This window comes from Microtus oregoni, unplaced genomic scaffold, assembly GCF_018167655.1.
Source record: "Microtus oregoni isolate MIOR12 unplaced genomic scaffold, Mior012 000008F_ref0000371, whole genome shotgun sequence".
Lineage (NCBI taxonomy): Eukaryota > Metazoa > Chordata > Mammalia > Rodentia > Cricetidae > Microtus > Microtus oregoni.
In genome coordinates, this window is record NW_024543067.1 from 48972529 (window position 1) to 48988939 (window position 16411).

Sequence of the window (16411 nt, forward strand, 5' to 3'; positions counted from 1 at the left end):
CTGCACTAACAGAGTTGGCTCTCTTGTGCCAGTGCAGGGACTGCTCTCAGGAGGGCTGCAGCTGCTGGGGGTCATGGAGAGATCTCAGGCTTTTATGACCACAGGACTAGCTCTTTCACTTGCCCCAGGCATTGCTGGGGCCTAGGGATGGGAAGGAAGAGGAGGAAAGACATCTCATTAAGGTACATTACTTCAAAGCAAAACCCCACAGCTCTAGGATAAGTTCTGCCTTATAAACTCAAATTTTTCACCCAACGGATGCTGTGGCTCAGTTGGTCAAGTCCTTGGCGAGCAGAATTGCATATTGTCAAGTCCAGACTACAATTTCTGTGAAAGTGGGTATGCCGTTGACTATTAGGCACTATTAAGAGAGTGAATTGGAATTGTGATTGAACATAAAACCCACCTCTGAACTTTCTGTGTTTTCTTGAAATAGGTTGATTGATTTGAGCATACACAGGAATGAAGGGGCAAGGGCAGACAGGAACTGGAGAGCAGCTAGGATGAAATGTCACTTCCCAACAATAGGAATTTGGCCTCTGAACGATAGGCCTCGGAATGTAATCTTCTCAATCATTCAAGAGAGGCACATTTTCATGTGTAGTATTGAATTTATGAAAGTGTCTGAACTTTTGCACTCTGGAGAGCACTCAACTCAACAGAAATGTTTGATGTATCAGTGATTTTCTTGGTGACCGGCAGCTCATTGGAAAAATCCCTCTAAATTAGAACATTCCAGAACATTCTTCTCATTCAGGCCTCCGATACAGATAATAGCTCTCAGCCAGAATGATTTTTCTAGCCCTTCTCTTGATATCAAATAAATTTGTCCAGCCTGTTTTACGAGCTTCTGCCTGTCTCTGTGCCTGGGGCTGGAGGCTCCTTGTGGAAGCATTTTCCTTTTCCGTTCCCTAATGCAGCCTCTGTAAAGGCTTCTATCAATAATTTATTTACTTCATATGGAATTCCTGCAGTGTGCCAGATCTGGGTGGAGTTGGGGACATGTGAAACATTCATGGAGATCTTATTTTAAAAGACACACAAGACTTGGTCCCTGTCCAGAAATCCAGTCAAAGGGATCTTTTTTTTTAAAAAACCCTGTCACTTTCTGCAGCACACAGACAAGGTCTGTGACCCACGCTGGCTGGCTGCGGCTAGGGTCTGTCCCACCCTGTCCTTCCCTGGGTTAGGTTTCCTACCTTTCTGCATCCTGTTGACTTTTCAGCCTCACAAAGAAGCTAACAAGTTGGCTCCTGGGGGAGATGCCGGGGTCTAAGATTTGGATGCCTTGCGGGGGTTAATGTCCCTGTGCCCGTTTACAGCCAGAGGCCCAGTCAATCTTTTCTTCTGCACAGGTGTGGAGCACATAATGAGCTACTATGTGGATTCTGCCGGGGGCAGCCCCACCACCTTCTCCACCCCACGTCCTGCAATGCTGGTGAGTGATGAGCTCTTCCCCGCCTCCTTCCCTGACCTGCCCAGTCTCTACACATTTCTTCCCACCCTTGGAGACTCGGAGAAGCCAGGGATTTAACTCTGGACCTCTTGGGGGAGTTGTAATGTGAGGTTCTCTACGTTTTACACGAATATAAAGGAGAAATTCAGGACTCCAGGATCTGGTGGCGGTAGCTTCAGTGGACGCGACTCCTCCTAAGGAGATATCGCATGATGCCTAGACCCATGCTGCACCGCCCAGTTTTGGGACGTGCTCCTGTCAACAGGAGAGGCCAGGGATGTAGCTAAGTTCCCACAGTACTCCAACAGCTTCACAGCAAAGACAGGAAGCTCTTAAGTCAGGTGTCCTTCAGTCGAAGATGCTGGTCCTCACATTTGAGGGTGGATCATCCTATATGCCCAGACTGCTTGAAGCTGCTCTGGTTTGCTTGTAAACCATTGCTTTGAATACCAAGACAATGTCTCTATTCCAGGGGGTTGCACTTAACAGCTGTCTCAATAGACAAATAAGTAGTATTTTCTAGTTCTGAAAGATGACCAGGTAGCCGAGTCTCAAATTTTGAGCTAGAAGTCACATTAGTATTCTCTGGACCCTTGCTGTTCTAGACGCTTACTTGAAGCAATCCCAGTCATGGTTGTCAAAGCTCTGTAGCTCTCAAGTAACGGCCCATTGATGTTCTCTGCCTCAGGGCCAGTCTGTCAAAAGCAGGGCCTGAGTTTTCTGGCTTGTTAGGTCAGCTCCTTGGAGGAAACTGTAAAGAAGGATGTGATGTCACAGCCAGGAGGTAAAGAAACAACGCTTTTGGAAGTTGTCTGGCTTTTGTGTGGGAGAGGTTCAGCTTCCAGGTACTTACATGGGTGGTGTGCGGGACCCTTTCATCTGACGGAGGAAGTGCTCTTTCCTGTTATGCTATTCTGGCTAGCCCTCGTGGGCTCTGGAAGTTCCTCCAGTGCTGGTTTGTTAGTCCTCTCATGCGTCATCCTTCATCGCATGCCACCCTGCTGGCCTACCTGGAGAAGGGCAACCATGAGGGAGCTAAACAGTTAGAGTTTTAACTAAACATGACCTCGATTGTGACCATCTTCCTGAAAAGGAGGATGTGTGGAGGAGGCTGTCAGGAATTACTGACCTTATTTGGTGATCATGTGGCCAGGCTACTAGGAAGCACCCTGAGCACAGAAAGCAGAGGTAATAACTGCCCGCTCAACTCTTCTTGGAGCTGCAGGTTTGGAGACACATAGCAAAATGCCCAGGGCCAAGAATGGGCATCCTCTGTACTGTACCACATGGAATGTACTGGTGCCCAAGAGGTTAGGTGAAATCAACATTTAGAATTTTTTTGGTAAGACTCTATCTTTAGGAGACATCTCTGTTTGTTTGAGGGTGGAGTGACCATGTGGAAAAGTCTCTACTGTTACAACGTAATTCAGCCATACTTTATTTTTAAATATAAATATGATGTCTTTATTTTTCAAATAAAAACAATCTCAGAAATGGTCCTACAAAATTGTAAAAATACAAATTTGTAAATGTATCATATCAGTGAATGCTAGGCTGGCGAGATGGCTCAGGGGGTAGAGTTAGGTTTCCAGAACCCACATAAAGATGGTAGAAAAACTGACTCCATAACGCTGTTCTATTGCCTCCACACATGCCTCCTCCTCCACACATGCCTCCTCCACACATGCCTCCTCCTCCACACATGCCTCCTCCACACATGCCTCCTCCTCCACACATGCCTCCTCCTCCACACATGCCTCCTCCTCCACACATGCCTCCTCCTCCACACATGCCTCCTCCACACATGCCTCCTTCACAAATGCCTCCTCCACACATGCCTCCTCCTCCACACATGCCTCCTCTACACATGCCTCCTTCACACATGCCTCCTCCTCCACACATGCCTCCTCCTCCACACATGCCTCCTCCACACATGCCTCCTCCTCCACACATGCCTCCTTCACACATGCCTCCTCCTCCACACATGCCTCCTCCTCCACACATGCCTCCTCCTCCACACATGCCTCCTTCACACATGCCTCCTCCTCCACACATGCCTCCTCCTCCACACATGCCTCCTTCACACATGCCTCCTTCACACATGCCTCCTCCTCCACACATGCCTCCTCCTCCACACATGCCTCCTTCACACATGCCTCCTTCACACATGCCTCCTCCTCCACACATGCCTCCTTCACACATGCCTCCTTCACACATGCCTCCTCCTCCACACATGCCTCCTCCTCCACACATGCCTCCTCCTCCACACATGCCTCCTCCTCCACACATGCCTCCTCCTCCTCCACACATGCCTCCTCCACACATGCCTCCTTCACACATGCCTCCTCCACACATGCCTCCTCCACACATGCCTCCTCCACACATGCCTCCTCCACACATGCCTCCTTCACACATGCCTCTTCCTCCACACATGCCTCCTCCTCCACACATGCCTCCTCCTCCACACATGCCTCCTCCACACATGCCTCCTCCTCCACACATGCCTCCTCCTCCTCCACACATGCCTCCTCCACACATGCCTCCTCCACACATGCCTCCTCCACACATGCCTCCTCCACACATGCCTCCTCCTCCACACATGCCTCCTCCTCCACACATGCCTCCTCCTCCACTGTGCCTCTATATGCCCCTCCACATGTACCTCTACATGTGCCTGCACACGCGCCTCCATGCACATCACACTTACTTTAAAATGTATCTTAGTTTTGTAAGCCTTCTTGCCTTTGTCTGACAGCTGTTGTGTTATGTAGAGTAAAGCAATACCTATTTCTGACGATTGAGCCTGAGCTTCAAGCATGTTAGGGAATTATCCTTCTTCACAGGGATACACCTTCAGTCAGTCCTCTTTTTAATTAAAAAAAAAGTCTCACACAGGATCTACTTAATTTTCCCATATGGCTCTTAAATTCTCTGTAGCCTAGGCAGACCTTGAACTTGTGATCATCCAGTCTCACCCTGTTGTATCACTGGAATTACATGTCTCTGGCATCCAGTCTGGCCTCATTTGTATATTCTATTTTTCTTCCCATTGTGATTGATTTATTAACAGATCCCCCCCACATGCACACACACCTCTCTCTTTCTCTCTCCATCACACACCACACACTCACACTCTCTCTCACACACACGCACACACACATCCACACACTCTTCTCTCTCTTTCTCTCCCTCTTACACACACACACAAACCCCTCCTTGCTTCTGTCTTTAGATACTCTGACTAGCAGAAGGGGAACCCAATTTCCTCTTTCCTCTTGCCTTATTTATAGCAGGTATTAGGTGGAATTTGTGATCCCAGAGCAGGCAGCTGTGGAATGCCCCTGGATTATATTCCTTTTTTTTCTGCTAAAACACAATTCTTGAGACTGTGTAACTTGTAAACAAACACATAAGCACCAACAACCAAAGACATTCATTAGGTTCTATTCTAGGATCAGATAAGTCACAGAATACGGGACGGTCTCTACTGAAGACCCTTCTGCTGTAGTACAAAGATGAGGGAGTTACCTTAGGCGTGAGCATGCGTGAAAAGGGTGGATGAGCATGAGAGAGTGAAGGTGGGAAGTTGCTGGAGCTCAGCAGATTCTCAGCAGGAATCTGCTCCTACTGTCTGTGAGAGGAGAGCTGGGCCTTTGTTGTCCAGGCAACTTCAGTGGGTCCACGCTAGCACTTACCCTCACAGCGCTTAAACTCTTGCATGGTTTTAGAAAATAGACCAAATGAGAACAGCCTCGCCCATGATTGCTGCAGAAAGTACTCGAGCACTGGAGGCAGAACGGCCTTGTAGGTTAGTCCTTAAGCAGTGATGGTCAGCAAACTGTTAATGCTCTAAACCACACCAGTCTTGCCTACAGAACGGGTGACTATAACCTACCATGAAGGTCACAGTGCTGCTTCTCTGGGGACTCTCTTAGCCAATGCCTCCACGAACATGAGCTCAATTAATTCCATTTTCCTACCATTTCCCCATGTCCCTTCTGTTCTGGGTTCTTAAGTTGTGTTAAGAAGATTCTTGGAGTGGGGAGGAATAGAGACGATTTTTACGGGGGTGTCTCTACAAGGGTGTTGTCCGAACAAGATGGAATCACTAGGGTACAGGTGGTGACATTCGTGTTGGGAAATCTTGCTTCATGCTCCCCTGAATGAGAAAGAGCCCTCTTGCCACCAGATCAAAATTCTCTTGTCATAGGTTGGTGGTTTACAGCCCCATTGGGTAACCAGACCTGCTTCTCTTATCTAGAGTAGCTGAGTTTAATTGGGCGTCCTTGGGCAGCAATTCTGTTCTTAGTGGTGGTTTTGGCTGTGGATAGCCTGCCCGCCACTCTTGCTTAGGGAGTCCAGTTTTGAGTGTGTTCATGGAATAATCATGTCTCCAGGCTGTTTGTGTAGCCACCATGCTTGCTGCTGTGAAGCCATTCTAGGTATCACCCCAGCTCTGTGGGAGTCTCGCAGCATTGGAGTTAGTGATTTAAGAAAGTGCGAACACTGGAAAGAAAGTCAGAATCACAATAGAAACCATAAAATGTTTTCCCTTTTTCTTGTTTTTTGGGGGTGATGATGGCTCTATGGTGAAATTATGGAAGTATAATAGAGTGCATATATATGTATATGTTTATGTATGTATTTATCCATTCCCCTACCTTTCTAGCATCTTAGAGAACAGGGCTTTTTTTTTTTAACTATTAGAATCAGTCAGTGTAAACTAGATAATTTCAGAGTCAGGACACACACTGGATGGTACAACATCAGAAAATAAAGACCCTGCATGGTTAACTGAATTGCCTAACTTTTTAATGCCACAAAGCAAAGATACGACACATACCTCTTTTTAAATCTGTTTTTGTTTTTATCACTAAATTTATGAGACCAGGAAATTTATAAAGATAGAGTTACTGCTACAGTTCTGGAAGTTAAGACGATTCAAGATCAAGGCATTGATAGGTTCTGGGTCTTGTGTTGTCTCAGGCTCTCCTTCCAAGATGGCGCCTCATTGCTGCGCCTTCTAAAGGGACTAATGCTCTGTTCCCACATGGCCGAGGGCTGGGAGGGACTGAACTACTTTCTGGAGCCCTTTTACAAGGGCTCTTTCACCCTCAGTGAGGTGCCCCCCCCCCCCCACGACTGTCACCTCCTTTTCACGTTATGACATTGGTGAATGAGTCTCAGAAATAGGTTTGGGGGAACACATTCAACCATAGGAAGTCCTTGCTACTGTATTCATTTTTTGAGGCAGGGTCTGGAACTCACTTAGTAGACCAGACTGGCCTCAAACTGGCCTTCACCTCCTGAGTGCTGTTATTTAAGACGTGTGCTCTACTCATTTTTCAAAAAGATAACTTGGCAGTATATGAAAACTTAAAACCAACTTTCATTCTTGTATCCACATACCTTGCTTATGAAAAGCTGACCTCCCCTTATCTAGGAAGGGCTCAGAACTCCACTATACAGACTGCTGAGAAAACTGCAAATCTGCATTCTACCCCAAGGCTCCATGTCAGCATTACCACGTGAATTACATCATGGGGTACCTGCAACTGTCATCCCATCAGGGTGTGAGAACAGGTTTAAGGGATTCTGGCTGAGTGAGTGGCGACTTAGAGATTCCAGTAGTTCAAAACGGAGCAAATGACTTTCATCTTACTTCAGACTCCTCAACAAGACAGTAATATCTTCAGTCTCTTAGGGCCTTTTCATGTTCCAGGCCATCCATGCCCCTTGGCTGGGTCTCAGTGAGAGTCTGATGTGAGTGGAGAGGCCCGTGTGTTGTTGGCTGGCACGAAGGGGCCTTCATTGAAGCCTAAAGCCATGTGAAGGGCACACTAGACACTGTCTTCCTGGGCCCTCCCTCCTGCTTCTTTTTCTTTCTCAGAAGCCTGCAGAGGGTCAAGCCTGCCCTTTCCCCAGGGCCCAAGCCTGTCACCCTCATTGTTTTAAAAAGAATTTCCTGGCCTTGAGTCTAAAATTAAAATTGCCCCTTGGGACTTTGCTATTTTGTATGTTCCTGCCTCTCCTGGTGGCCATGCCACCCTCTTGTCCCTCCTCCTTCACAGTCACACTCAGGAGAGCTCAGAAGACTTTGGCTATACCTCCCTTCCCACCTCTCAGTAGGACAAGTGTGCCCAAGAATCAGCTCTTGTCCCTGTGCCCTTCTGAGGCCAAACACAGCCTGGTCGGAATTCATCCTTAGCATTGCCAGAAGAGTTCTAGCTGACATGCTTGTCAGTCAGGGTAAGGAAATGCTGCTTCACGCTGCATCTCCCAAGGCTGAGAGACCTCAGAATCTAGTAGAAGTCTGTGCTGATGCAAGGCAGTGTTTTATAATCTACACCACATGAGAGCCCGGTAGCTGCTCAGCCTCCAGAACTGCCTAAGCTTCATTTTCTCTTCTCTTCGGAATAGTAGGTCATCTGGGAGGAAAACACTGAACTTGACTTTGGGAAGCATGAGGACACGATGTGAACGTGACAGGGACACTGTAGTGAACTCACATTCTGACTCTGGCAACTTTTGGCCCAATAGGCTTTCTCCTCTTGTTGCATGGAGCTGTTGATCTGATGAAGTTACAAGGTCAGTTACAAGGTCAGGAGCAGGAATGTGTTCAGGTCAGCAAAATGGAGAGTTTGAGTTGGCAAGGAACTTGCAGATTGGCAAGCTATCCTCCTCCGGAAGCAAAAGCTTAGGGAGGTCAAGTGACAGGCCAGAGGTTACGGAGCTCTGTGGCAGTGGAACAGGACTTACACACGAGCTTCCTGCGTTATAGGCCTCTGTGTTCCTGGTAGAGGGTATGGGTGTCTGTGACATTCCCAGAACATGATACAGTTATCCTAGATGACAAATCACAAAGTCCATCCTGCCCAGTGCTGACTCCACTCTAATTCTGGATTGAAAAACAACTTGAAGTGGTGTGTGTGTGTGTGTGTGTGTGTGTGTGTGTGTGTGTGCCTTCTATGTTTATGGCTTGAGGCTAAACCATGGGCCTCAGTTGTCAACCGAAGGACAGGCAGTGTTTCTATACAGATGTAAGGAAAGGAGAGGGAGGAGGGAGTTAATAGACAAACACCTGCAACCTGAAGGCTGCTTGGCTGAAGCTGGAGAGGTGCCGGGAAAAGAGATCACACACTATCACAGATACACTGACTCCAGATGTTTGTGATTTGATAGTATAAAAATATTCCCTGAGTCCCTCTTTTAATTTGGGGGGACTTATGGGACTATGAACAACTAGAATGGCTTTGGGATGTAGCAAGACTAGAAGGGGAGGGGAAATGGTGGCTCTGGAGACACAGCTGCCTGCAGTCCAGAAGGAACAGTAGCTGCAAAGTTGCCAGACCTGACCCTGATGCGTGGTCAGAGTAGCAGAGGGATGGCACAGACAAGATAGCCTTTCCCCATTAGAAGAGGGGACGCGGTCCACTGAGGAAACGGCTAGGACATTTAGCCCATTCTTTGAGCACAACAGTGGCAAAGCTGTGTCTTTGGTCTCCTGCCTCTCAGAATTAGGTAGGAGAGATGTTTGGGTTGCAGGTTCCTGGATGCTCTCCCATAATGCTTTTCATTCAGTGATGTTTGCTGAATTGTTCTTCACACAGTAAAGAGAGAGAGGGAAAGCATGGTGGAAACTTCAAGGGGCTGTTATTTGTTGGCTACATGGTTCCCACTCTTTCTTAGTGGATACTTAGTTACCACCAGGTGCTTGAAGCTCTGCTGCTGGCCAACACATCTGCAGACACTGTTTTTCCTTCTATACCATTGACTTTGTGTTTATACCCTTATTTCTCCTGTCGTTACAGACCTGTAGATCTGAACTATCCCCCCACAGATTCGTATTTTAGAGGCTTGGCTCCCCAGCTTGTGTTATGATTTTGAAAGCCATTGCACCTTCAGGAGGTGGGGCCTGAATGACACAAGAGGTCACGAGGCGTGGCCCTGAAACATCCCTGTTCCAGCCTGGTTCTTCTTGGTCTGCTGCTGTGGAACAAGTTACCACAGCACACTACCATGACACGGACCGAGAGGCTTGACTTGGTCTTCCCTGGCATGGTGGACTGAGGTTTTGTGGACTTTTGAGGTCGAGTAAACCTTTCTTCCCTTGAGTCATGTCTGCCAGGCATTTTTGTACAGTGACAAGCAAAGCAACAGCCACAAGAACTGTCTTTTATCATCTTCCCTTTGCTTCACCTGCCGATTTCCTTGCATCTGTGCTCAAACCATGCTCTTTATGCAATCAGCTCTAGCTTCATTCTTTCCTGTCTGAAGAAACTTCTCTACCAAGTTGCTCTGCCATTCCTCTACCTGAACAGGACCCAAAGTGACACTGTCTTCCACCCTCCTTACATATGCCACACAGCTCAGTGTTTTCAATGGACCAGAGCAAGCCCTCGGTGTATCTTAGATTTCTTTTTCTTTTTTTCTTTCATTGCCTCATTCAAAAAAAAAAAATCATGCTGATTCTTTTTTCAGCATACCATATGGCTGTTTCCACCTTCGCCTTTGTGGTGGCACACATGTAAGTCTTTCTTCATAACTGGATTAGGCAAGATTAATGAGGCTTCAGGTGGGGTGGGTACTCGAAGTCAGCAATTAATCTGAAGACTATTTTAAATATAATTTAAAAAACCATGATTGAGGTAAAAGTGAATTATGGAAATAAACATTTAGTTTAAAGAATTCAAAAATAAAATGATGTCTGGGTCAAGAACACAGATTTGTGTTCTTGCCTCAGCTCACTGTGTAGCTTGACAGGATCCTTAATGACCGTGTAACCTCTTCTTCTTATTCTACTGCCCAATCCATCCTACGTAGCACCATCAAGTGAATCTGTCTAGAGTGTGCTGAGTTAATAAGTCACATACACATCCTCCTTCTGGTGTGCATGGCTTACTTCTAGCTCGGCTCTAATCATCCATGCTTACCCCATTGCAGGACGCCCAAGATCATGTTTTTCTCCAAGGTTTGCTCCCACCAACTAACAGTCTCCAGCTTTCTCTGACCCGCCCAAGCCTCTTTTTATTCCTCCTTCTGAAGTTGTGGTCTGTCTTGAACTGTAGGCCTGCCATCTTCTTCACTCTTTGATTGCTTGACTGTTCAGCGCCATCAATCCATGGTTCTCTTCTTAGTCCGCTTTCTCTAGAAATTCTTCTCTGCTACTTTCCCTTTGCCCTACAAAGGGTCCTTAGTGTTGCCACACCCTCTCACTAGAACTTCCTGTTTGTTTTTCTGTGTGCTCCTGTTGAGTGACAATGCTTGACCTGGGGGGACAAAGCCCTCTTCTACTCACACTAGATAGACATCTCATGACGGAGGAGAGTACGGATACCACCAAAGTCCATCTTGGTGAACCAATGAGTGTCATTGGGGTTACTTACAGGAGTATGGGTGAGGGGTTACTTATAGAAGCAGAAATGACTCAAAGGCAGCTGCATCACCAAGGCCCACCCCAGCAGGCATGACAGCTCACAGAATCTGAGCACCTCGAGCATGCTCCAAATCCTGCAAGCAGCTAAGGAGGTTGGAGCATGCCTTCCAAGTGACTCAGTTGCTCTTCCAGAGAGTTTGGCTGGTTTCTACTTCTTCCAGGCAGCTGGTCTGGTCTCAGAGTCTTCTTTGCAACTCAACTTTGCTTCTCAGAAAAGTTCTCGCAGCTTTAATTGATTACTGTGTCAGGAAGGGGCCTCGGGAATCTGGTCAGTTTCAGGGACCCCCTGAAACTAATTTGAGTAGTTTAACCTTCTTGCTTTAGAAGCTTCCCTGAAGAATGGAATGTTTCAATCTAGGAGAAAACCATTAGGCAGCAGCTCCTAAGGGTGTGGTTCATCTCACAGTCCTGTTATACTTTCAGCAGTCCACATAATACTTGGCATAGCCTAAGTGTACCTGACATATTAGTTCTGTGACATCACCTTGGCATAATTCATCAAGCACTTACTATGGAATAGACACATAGATTATGGAATTAGCTTTACCGAGGCAGAGTCTTGCTCTGTAGCATAGGCTGGGCTAAAACTAGTCATTCTCCTGCCTCAGCCTCCCAAATATGAAGAGTACAAATAAGTGTCACCATGGCTGGCTTCTAACAATCAGTTTTGAGCCACACAGCTTCGTGTTGTATATGTAGAAGAAGAGGCAGCTGGAAACCAACCAGACCAGGGTTAGATTTCGGTCTCCATCATTTTATAAGCAAGAGCGGCCTATGCCAATCTGCTTTCCTCCTCCAAGTGACAGTTTGCTCTTCTGTAAGATGGAGATAAGGGTGCTAGCTTTACAGGGTGGTGGTGGGGATCCAAAGTGGCCACCCTCATAGGATGTGTAGCATGCCAGCTGTCGCTGGCAGGTGTGTGGTGCACATCAGTTCCTTTCAGCAACCTTTGGGGATGAGCAAGTGAGAAACTGCCAGATGCTTCTCTTCAGACTGTGGCAGAGATGGGTCGTGTTGCGCAGACATCTCACCGAGGCTTCTCCATTGACAACCAAGAAAGGAGGGCGCAGGTGATGAGCCTTTCCGTGCGGCAACTTAGTTGAGGTGGTTCCCTTTAGACAATGAGATAGGGCTGCACCACCCAGATTTCGGACCCACTAATACCCTGCTTCTTTCTCCTTGACTGGGACAGTTTCGTAATGAATGGAAGCTGTTGATGTGGTTCCGTTGAGTAATAAGGTCATTCTTCTACTCTATGAAATGGCTAGCAAGTAGATTCGTGAAATGTCTAATAACAGGCAGGTGTTTAGAATACAGAACTGTGTGACAGGCTTCTCAGAAGCGTGTGCCAGCAGAGGTGCTTGCGGTTAGTGGCAGACCCCTACCTCTCGCTCTGAAAAACAGAGTCCTCGGCTTGATGGCAGGCAGTCACAGAGAGAACGTGTCTGAAAAACAGGGTTTTTTTTTTCTTTTTTTTCTGTTTTGGTTGCCTGTGTATGTAGGTGGGGTGTGTGTACACCTGTGTATGTTCTCCTACATGTTGGTGCATGCACATGTGTATGTTCTACGTGTTGGTGTGTGCACGTGTGTATGTTCTCCTCTGTGTTGGTGCACACGTGTGTATGTTCTCTTTCATGTTGGTGCATGCACGTGTGTATGTTCTACGTGTTGGTGTGTGCACGTGTGTATGTTCTCCTGGGTGTTGGTGCACACATGTGTGTATGTTCTCCTACATGTTGGTGCATGCACGTGTGTATGTTCTACGTGTTGGTGTGTGCACGTGTGTATGTTCTACGTGTTGGTGTGTGCACGTGTGTATGTTCTCCTGGGTGTTGGTGCACACATGTGTGTATGTTCTCTTTCATGTTGGTGCATGCATGTGTGTATGTTCTGTGTGTTGGTGTGTGTATTGTGTATGTTCTCCTGGGCATTGGTGCGTGCACGTGTGTATGTTCTCTGCATGTTGGTGCATGCATGTGTGTGGATGGCAGAGATTGGGCTTGGGCAGCTTTCTCTATTATTCTCCACTTTGTTTATTGAGGCAGTCTCTCTCTCTGATTTGGCTCACCAATTCACCTCGTTTGACTAGCCAGCTTCCAGGAGGACCCCATGTCTCTCTACTCATGGAGTTCTGGGATCACAAGTGGCCTATCCGATAGCTTTTGATGTGGGCTATGAGGTTCCAAACTCTTGTTGCCACGTGTGCAGAGCCAGAGCTTTAGCACTGAACCATCTCCTAAACCCCATGGTTTGTTTTTAAAAACATTTGCTTACTGTATGTGTGTGGTGTGCTGGGTGCCCATATTCTCACGGCAAGAATATGGAGGGAAGAAGAGGACATTCTGGAATAGATTCTGCCTGCTCCCTGGGTCCTGGGGATTGAATTAAAGTTGTTAGGCTTGGCAGCAAGTGCCTTTATTCTTTGAAGCTTCTTTAACTCCTCCAGTTTCTTTCTTTTTTTTATTAATTTTATTGATTTTATTTTTTTGTGTGTGTGATTTCCCTCTTCCTTTTCCTCCCTCTAAGTCCTCCTACATGCCCCATATATTCCTCCTTGCTCTCCTTCAGATTCATGGCTTTTTTTTCTAATTATTTCATGCATATATAAATATATGTTTATGCATATATATTCCTAAATATAACCTGTTCAGTATTGCCATGTTACTTGTATGTGCATTTTCGTATATGTGTATTTATACACACACATATATATTTCTAAATATAACCTGCTCAGTACATTAATGTTGCCTGTATATGTGTTTTCAAGCACTGGATAACTAATTTGTGTGCTCTTCCTTGGGGAGGACCACCTCTCCTGCTCCCAATTTTCCTCAGTCACCTACAGTTCTCTGTGTAGGGTTGCAGCCTTGTAGAATTTCCCCTGTCCAGTTTGACTTGGACATTGGTATGATCTTGTGAATCTCACAGTTTCTTTTTCAGAATAAAAACAGATTATCTTTTTTTGTTTGTTTTTTTTTACGGAAAACCTCATTTTAATTTAAAAATTTTATTTTGTGACACATCTCTTTAATTTCCTTGAACTTTCTACATAGCCAGGCAGCCTTCAAACTTGCTGTGATTCTGTTTCGGCCTCCTAGAGCTCAGGCAGATCTTGAACTTGCTCTTCTCCTGCTCCAGTCTCCTGTATAGCTAGTGCTATAGGCGTCTCCTGTATGCTATAGGCATCTCCTGTATGCTATAGGCATCTCCTGTATGCTATAGGCGTCTCCTGTATGCTATAGACATCTCCTGTATGCTATAGGCATCTCCTGTATGCTATAGGCGTCTCCTGTATGCTATAGGCGTCTCCTGTATGCTGTAGGGGTCTCCTGGTGCTATAGGCATGCGCCACCAGGCCCAGCTGACTCTTTGGTTAAGATAACACCCACCTTGTACTGATGACAAAACTTTACATAGAGTACTCATTGCATACATTTCATAAGTACATAATTTTATTCAATAAATTTTACATTTAATTTTGCTTTATATGTAATTTTCTTATATATTTTTAACATTTAATTTTTATTGTATGTATGTGGGTGCTGGCTTACATGTATGTCAGTGTACCACATGTGTGCTAAGTACCCAAAGAGACCAGAAGAGGACATTGGATCCCCTGGAACTGGAATTGCAGGTGGTTGTGAGGGGCCATGAGGGTGCTGGGAATTGAATGCAGGTCCTCTAGAAGAACAACTTACTTAACCACTGAGTCATCTCCCCAGCCCCTCAACTTTCCTACTTTATAAGGTTTAGATGAAGGGCCAGATCTGCACACCATGAGTAAGTAGTACAGCCTGTGCTTGAATTTTTATCTACCAGAATTCATCTGACTTCAAGGGAGAGACTTTTAAATACCGTGAAGTGTGGTTTTCTGCATAGCGTGTTTGGTTTTCTCACAGTATATATTGTGTGAATTTAATAAAGCTAGCAAGGAGGTTGCATAAATCTCCAAATAGTGCAGGAAATAGACTATTCTTAGCTAGCAACTGATATAATCAATACCTACCCTTACCAATTAATAACAAATGAAATGGGTTTTTATGGTAGAGATTCATTCTTTTCTCTTTCCTGTGGCATTTATTTATCACCTATTCTATGACACGGAGTCGTCTCATAAGGACATTCTTTTGTGATGTTTTTATAGAGGGAGATACTATAGATAGAAAAAGCCCAGAATGCGTAAGTCTTCCAGGTCAATATCCTGCCCTGCTGTTCACTGTGAAGGCTTTTGAACGTTGTAAAAGCTGGTGCTCAGGTGTGTGAAGGTATGGGTGGAAATGAATGAAGTCATAATCTAAATCAGTAGTTCCTCTCATTCCCTGTGAGTGGAAGGCAAAATATGTGGGAATGAGTGTCTGCTTTTGATGGACAGATCGTTTCTGCATACATGTAACTGGATGGCGTGCAGTCATTTTTAGAGTAGGATTGAACTATCGAGAACTATTCTCTCCTAATACATGCCCTTTTATTTTCACTGGTCACAGAGGCAGGGGCCTATTAACCTGTTTGAAGATCCTCGAACGACTTGCGGTTTCCAGGCCAGTTATCATCAGCAAAGACCTCTTTACCCAGTCTGGGATGAGACCGCCACTCAGGAAGTTCCGACTGGCCTTGAACACTGTGGCTCAGGTAGGAACGTAAACAAAAGCTGGGAATGTGGAGAGAGTTGAAGGGCAAGGGAAATCTGCTGAGGGCTACTTCTCTGAAATAACACCTCCACAGCTTCCCTGGGTACAGATGCTATTGTTCTCCCGTGGAAAGCCCCGTGTCTTCTCAATAACTTTGCACTACTTCATTGTCCAGCAGGAAGGTGAAACTACCAACCGGCCCAAGAGGGGTTGCTTTTGGTCTGTTTTGTAAATAGTTTCGTGCCTTCTGTGGACTTTCCTGTTGCTTCTCCGTTTCAGGTGGTTGTTGACAAACACATTTTGCCATCCTAAAGGATGAACTGGAAAGACAGAAGGTGGCGGATCAGCCTTCCATCAGGCTGACACATCTCTTGTATCTTCATTGCTCTCATTCTCCACTGGCATTTGCAGTCTCTTTTCTCCAGCCTTTTCCTGCTCGCCAACCATCTCTGCCAAGCACTTTCCCCAGTCCCCCTTCCCAATTTGCTAGCTACAGGGTGGCCCTCTCCTAAGGTGGAGTGAGACTCCCCAGGACCTGTCTGTAGCAAGTCTACCTGTTTGCCCCAGGACCAACCAAAGCAGCCCGAGCTGTTGCCTGTGTGCCTCTGTTTTCTGGGCTTACTTCCATTTCTTTTCAACTCTATTAGTCTCTGTTTACTTATTAGCATTTGAAGAAAATAATAAATGTATAACTTGAATTCGACGGTATGAAATTTCATTATCTTTGAAACCATGCTATAATGACATATATAAAATATAATATGCATACGCATACATATTATTCCATATATATTATTAATCCATATAATTGTTCTAAATCTGTCAGAATTTTATTCCAAATCTGTCAGATTTTATTTTTATTTTTTTGGTCAGGATACATTCCTAGCATAA

At 45.8% G+C, this 16411-nt stretch overlaps 1 long non-coding RNA gene across 1 annotated transcript in view; it reads left to right on the plus strand.

Annotated features, from left to right (window-relative positions):
- LOC121451647 overlaps window positions 1–16179 on the plus strand; it is a 28181-nt gene extending 12002 nt beyond the window's left edge. Inside the window, exons 2-4 of the long non-coding RNA XR_005974747.1 lie at window positions 1356–1438; window positions 15377–15521; window positions 15800–16179. This is a non-coding gene — a long non-coding RNA (uncharacterized LOC121451647). The remainder of the gene's footprint in view (window positions 1–1355; window positions 1439–15376; window positions 15522–15799) is intronic.
- The last annotated feature ends 232 nt before the right edge of the window (window positions 16180–16411 follow it).